Raw genomic sequence first — 6,945 nt, 5'->3', positions numbered from 1 at the left:
CCCCTACAAAAAAAAAAAAACCTTGACCTTTCATCACCTTTCCTCACTAAGGTGTCATGGAGCTTCAGTGAATAAACTGGACATCCTGGAACATGAAGGGGATGGCCAGGGCTGTTCAGATTTTTGCCACAGGAAAGGTCACTCTGACAATGAGCTGTGTTCTTCACTCCGCAACAGTACAGGGCTGAACCTGGCCCAAGACTACTGGGTCCCACCTACAACCAGACTAGCTCCAGAGTGGAAAGGCCAGAAAGGCAGGAAGGGACCAATGAGGAGAGAGAGTGCAACAAAAGTGGAGGAAGTGTGTGTGTGTGTGTGTGTGTGTGTGTGTGTGTGTGTGTGTGTGTGTGCATGCATATTTTGGATTTAGCTGTGTGGGTGAGAGGGGGAGAGGAAGAGCAGATAGACCGGGGGGAACATAATGAGAAAAAGAGACAGAATACTTAAGAGAGACAGCAAAGAGGAGAGGAGGAGGAGGAGGAGCCGTGTGAGAGAACAAGCCAGAGAGAGAGGGGGAAACATGGACAGTAAGAGAGGGAGAGAGAGAGAGAGAGACAGAGAGGTGGGTGGGTGGGGGCGTGAGAGAGAGACTGTCACCATTATCTTTAAATACCACTCGCTGGCAGGAGGATAGGTTATGCAGAACTGACTCAGCCGTAGAGGTCAGCTCAGGTGTGTGCCGGATTGAATAACTTGTACAATTTCCAATCTGGCAGGAGCTGGAGACATTTTAACCTCTTAGAGGAGCTATTGGCTCCCCCTGCTCTTTAAGATCCTCCCTGATAAGGGCAAGCAGTTAGCCGGAGCCCTGCCGGCTGCCAGCAGCCTTTTCCAGGGAATTGGATTGCAGGATGGGGACTGCGGATGGGAGTGGTGGACAATTAAAAGCTTTGTCAATTACAGCAAACGCAGCCAGGACTGCGAGGCTGCTTTTTTACAAACTGAAAAAAGTTTCTTTTTTCCGCTAAGTGATTGACTGTGTATCCCTTCTTTTTTCAGTGTTGTTATTTTTGCTCGCTGGATGGACTGACAGGTTGAAATCCTGCCCCCTTCTCTGGTGGGCAAAAGTTGGCCTGGTTTTCAAAGCCTGACGCCATATGTTTGGAGCATCTTGTAAGGGGAGAAGAGAAAATAAATAAATAACAGTGCCGGCAAAATCCATGAGGTTGTTTCAAAAGACTTCTGCTTAATTACTTCTCTCCTAATCCAGAGCCCTTTACCTGAGGAAGCTCTTCACCCATAAAACAAAGCACACACACACACACACACACACACAAAATACCTCTTGTTTTAGACATTTTGTCAAAGACAATAGCGTACTCAATTGATGTCTGAACTGTTAATTCCTTACCGCATGCATCAGGACATACTGTGCCTCCAGGAGATAACATTTTTTTTTTTTTTTATCTACCAATAAACGCTCTTTGTGATAGTAAACAATTGTGTCTTTTGTTGGAGAGTGGAGCGAGGAGGATAATGAGGAGGACAGAAAGCCCTGGCCTCCTCCACCAGGTACACTTGATAGGGGGAATTACAGAGGTGGTGAACTGGCAATGGCTTTGTCTATGTTCCCAGCAGGTTCAACTCACCATAGCCCTCTCAACATAACACTAGAGCTGGGAGTCACAGAGTCATTCAGGAATCGTTATGGTTACGATACTTTTGCGCTCGATAATGAAAATGTCACGCTACAGTGATTCTGCAATACTCAACATATTGCAACAAGATTAATCTATGATATGTCACTAAATCTGTGTAAATGAAGAAGAGGGAAAAGTGAAAAGGCTAGAATTATTATTCACTGTATTTCACAACTGAATTGAAACAGTGTACAAAGAGCATAGGGTTTTAGCCTATTGCTTTCATTTGATACGCAACACCTTGAGGATACATGCATTTGTGACTCTAGCAAGTCAAATTGGCGGATGAGTCCATTTACAATCTGAATTGTATAAATGTTTTAGTAAAAATATCGATATTTGGAACCACTGTGCCAATAACGTATCACAAACAAGAGTTATGCGTTATATTGCAGTATCAATATTACAGTATGCCCCACCCCTACGTAACACAATGCTGGAATTCTGCTTTTCATCAGTTTTCATCATACTGGGTACATATTTAGCGTTAAGTGGGTAGACATCTCATTGTAAAACTGATGAAAACGGTCAGGTGTTGTGTTGCTTTAATGGCCGAAAATTTGCCAAGCAACAGGAACTGATTCACTACTTAATTACCCTCAGCTTGTGGATATTTATTCATATGTTTAGTTGTTTCTTTATGCATCATGCCTGTATTTTATCATATATTCTTTGGATCTTTGATCTCAGTAAAAATGTCAAGTTTTTGCCTGAAATTGCACTGTGCCTATTTACAAGGGCATTGTTCCCACCTCTTTTGGGGTCAAGCATCAAATGCTGGACTTCTATAGAAAGCTGAGAACCTGTAGTTTTCGTAGGAGACAGTCAAAATAACTGTGTGATGTACTGACAAAGAGTTACAGAGGCTAGAATATAGTTTTTTCTTTCTGCCGGATTACATGCATCTCTGAACTGACCACATTTTAGCCCTCTAGGTCACTTGATATCCCTTAGAAACACAACTGAGCCCTAGCACCAGGTCTTGTGAAGCTGTGTGCAAAAGTAGATCAATATAGAATGAAAATATGAGTGCTTTAGACTATTATTTGCCATGCGTTTTGTAAAATGCCTATGGATACTCCCCATAGGACTTTTTGTTATCCAAAATGCATACTGACAATCAAATGCTTACTGCACATGAACCCCTTTGTGTAGAAGCATAATCCTGGTCTCAAATGAAAGGTAACACTTTGAGGTTTCTTGTGGACTATTTAGATTGTATGTCAGGTGTTCTGATATAGACTGACTACACAAAATATGGAATAATTACAAAAAAGTCTCTATTTTTGCATTTACTTTGTTGGTTCAATGAGTGTGTATAAGATTCAATTTCTATGGATTCTTGTGAATATTTTAGTACCCAATATGTTGCATCTACTTATTGTGCTGCAGCTACACTGCAGCCAGAAGTCAGGGTAGCACCAAAAGCAGAGAAGGGGGATGGGGGCATTTTTTATCAAATTTAATTGAGACATAATAAAATGCATCTGTGAATGTAAAGCACTATAAAGATGTCTGGCGGGACACTGAAAATTATTGGGTTAAAGGGGTGGCCTTCAGGGACCAAAAGCTTCTATTCCTTCCTACAGTACATGCCCACCAAGTTGCCTGTGGTCTGCTGGGGGGGGGGGGGGGGGGGGGGGTTAAGCAAAGAAAAGAAGAAAAAAACTGCTAGTGTTGCGGTCATAATGAAACCCTTCAGTCAAGTCAAAGCTATAGAATAATTTATACTGAGGGTTTTTTTCTCTCTACATGAAAATCACTCAATACATCTATTCATCTCCAAACACACAAAGTGAAGGCTTCCCTTTCACAGACCCTGAATCATCACCATTGAATGGCTCAACCCTTCAGGACAGTACAATATAGTCAACTAATGTTGCTTGAATCTCATGATGTAAGTTTGGTCTTCACTTGCTTACTCACATATCCTCCAGGACCACTTATATCTTCATCATCCTCTCCCTACGTCTATCTTCGTCTACGACCTTCTGCACTCATTCTCCATCTCCCTCTTCCTTTCTCTGCAATGTGGGTTGCTTTTCATTTCTGAAAGAAGACACCAACTGGTGACACCACTGGTGTAATCTCACCAGTTACCTTTTTAAAGGGGTTAAGACTGATGGGTAAGTTTACAGAGTGTATTCACACCCGATGACTATGTTTGATCAAATTCATTGAGTAATGAATGTGGTATTTGAGAGAGAGAGGGGGGGGGGGGTATTTTGAAAGGCAGTGTCTTAAAATGACATAGTGACGCATTGTTATATTTCTGTGTCTAAAGTAGAGAAGTGTGTTTAGTGTTTATTTACAATTAAGCAGTGTTTTGCAAAATGTGTGAGGCTGACAATTTGATTATAGTAGCACAATTCTGGGTGATGTTTCGTTCCTTGAGTGTAAGGTCCCACTGTAATAAATTTGATTTGTATTCGTAAGCAAGCGGAAGAGAAAGAAAAACAACTGTAATTTTATCCAGTCTGATTTTGTGGGTCATGGCTATGGATGATGCGAATGTGGGAGGGAACCAGTGACCGTTAAGGGAGCATATGGCCCCTACAGACAGCTTATGGCCAGCTTGGTCTGGTCAGGGAGTACAAGTCAGGTCAGCGACTCCGGGACACATGACGAGATTGGGTGACCTCGCATAAGAATGTGAAAGGGATAATCTTCAACACGAGGGGTTAGCACCACCAGGACAGCCTGTCATTTTTCCCCAGACGTCTGACTCCTGTGTAACTGACACAATTACACCTGCCTGTCTGTCAGCAAGCCACAGGAGAGCACCGAGTGGTGTTTTTGCACGGTAGGGCTGAGGGCGTGGGGTTATCTAATAACCTCTTAAATTGTCCATAACGCATTAATCTTGTAATATTGTCTTGTAAACTGAGATGGACACTGTGTCTGTGGTCATAATTGTGAAGCCCGCTATCAGCTATGCTACATCTGAAAACATTACCTGTGTGTGTGTGTGTGTGTGTGTGTGTGTGCGCGTGTGTGTGAGTGTGAGTGTGTGTATGTGATGTGTGTGGTTTGAGGAGTTGATGTTACACAGTCACAGAGTTACATAGTCACAGAGTGATCAGGAATGGTGTTCCCCTCTCAGGTACTTATTGGATATGGTCAGTTTTCTGTGGAAGACTGCTTGAAAAAACAAACTATTTCAAAATTCTGAGGTACTAAGTTGACATTTTGAGATACAAAAACGAAATTTTGAAATACTAAGTCTGAATTTTGAGATTAAAGGTCAAGATTTTGTGATTATCATAATTGCAATTTTGACTTAGCATCTCAAAATTCTGACTTGGTATCTTAAACACACCTTGAAAAGTGTTCTTCATTACTGTCTAATATTATCAATCTCATCACAGAGTTTCTTATACTTAGCAAACCATGAATTCCTTATACCGAAACCAGTTTATTTCCTAGCTTGTTACGTTTACTTGATCATTAGTCTTGTTTGCATCAGTAGCAGTGATTAGGATTTGGCCCAATGTTTTTGCTCAGTTCATTACAGTTCACTGCTCCATGATGGAGGAAATTATTTCTTTGATGGTTTTCCCATTTCAGGCACCACCACATTTTCATTTGACTCTTTATCCACGACCCCTACAGAGCTCTCAGCCATGGACAAAGGCTAGAAAGCGTGCTGCTTTAGGCCACCGTCTCTCTTTTTTTCCTCCCTCTTTCCCTTTTATCCTCCTTTGATATTCTGATCCCAATTAAATGAATGATGGCAATTATTCTTTCTGACAACTCTGTATCGAGTGTGTGTGACCTGCTTTAACATTTTTCAAATTCTGCTCAGTATTATTTCAATAAAACGTTCATCATGATAATTAACCATTCAGACATCTAATTCTAGACAATTAATTTTCAGGGAGGACTAGCTAAACGTCACATGCGTGGTGGTGGCAAGGGGGAAATGAGGTATGGAGACTAATACAAAGCTTGTGCTTAGGTTAGGTATTGACCCACAGCAATCAGACAGGACACCTGTCCATTATGCAGCGATTACGCCAATCCATCTCAATAATTACATCTGCCATCCAAACATCCTACAGGATTTGGGTGTAATGATAGCCTTGGTTTATGTATTTCACAGTGCCACATCCAAGGACATGAAGTAGATCACAGTTTGACATTATGTATGTGAAATCTCTTTGAGGTGGTACATTCGTGGCAATCGTGCTATACAGAGTACTGAGTTTTTTTTTTTTTTTTGATGAAGCCAATTTTTTAATGAAGCCTGTTTCCCCTCTATAGTTTAGCCTGGCAGAATGCTGAACTTTGTATAACCACCACCACACTCTAAGGCCTTCAGCACCAAAATGTGGCCCACTTGTTCAAACATAATGCAATCAGCAGCCACAGTCACCCCTGAAACCTTTTCGATATACATAATAACTGTCAAAATAATTAATGAAACAGGCCCTCCAAGCATGGTATGCATTTACGTGACACTGTCTTAATTAAATTATCTGTTAAATATTTAGTGTCCTCAGAATTACCCTGCCAGATTTATCACACATGCTAATAAAGGCAGGAAATACTCATTTAGTCGTGCTGATGAAAAGTAATTAGGCATTTTCAAGGTGATTTGCTACTAAGTCTATGCGGTCTCTGCTTGAGAAGCAACACTTATATGACTGCATGCATGCTTCTAAATGATGGTGATTTGTTCAGCTAAGCCACTGTGTGCACAGGACTGTGAGCTCTATGTTTACTTTCTTAGTCAATTCACAATTGAGAAGATCCCTCAAGGCGCGGTATTGTTTAGTCTGCAAGGTAAAAGTCTCAGTCAAGTCAATCTTGAGAGAAACAGCTGAGTGTTTATAATGGCAACTCTATTAACCCTTGATAAACTGTATCGCAAAATGTCTACATGATACTAGTAACAGTATTCATCACAGCACGGCATGTCTCTTTGCCACAATGAAGTTAGTTCACGTCTAAGCTTTTTTTAACCTCCTATTTGACACAAAGAGAATGTGACAATTAATGTTCAGCCTGTTTATTTCTTTCTTGTCCTCAAGTTATACTGAATAACACAACAATTTTCAACAGATTAGCTAGGATTAGCATTTTCCACGGTTCTACTGAGCCGTTGCATAGCCCCTAACCCCTGCTTTGTGTATGATTGGCAAAATGGCGCCAAATTCACATGTTTCTGTAATTAGAGCACCAGGGCAAAACTGTGGCATAGCAGAAATCTCTTCAATTGAGTGATCAGTGTGAACTTCTCAAAGGTATGGCTTAGCATGTAAACACGGAGTCTGACTGTCTAAAAATGGTAAAGTACACCTCT

The sequence above is a fragment of the Alosa pseudoharengus genome, unplaced genomic scaffold (genome assembly GCF_046254945.1).
Source record: "Alosa pseudoharengus isolate Yale_2024_CS ecotype anadromous, Long Island Sound unplaced genomic scaffold, YU_APseudo_1.1 YU_APseudo_1.1_scf_5, whole genome shotgun sequence".
Taxonomy (NCBI): Eukaryota; Metazoa; Chordata; class Actinopteri; order Clupeiformes; family Clupeidae; genus Alosa; species Alosa pseudoharengus.
The sequence above is the reverse complement of the archived record's forward strand: the minus strand, read 5'-3'. Positions refer to the sequence as shown.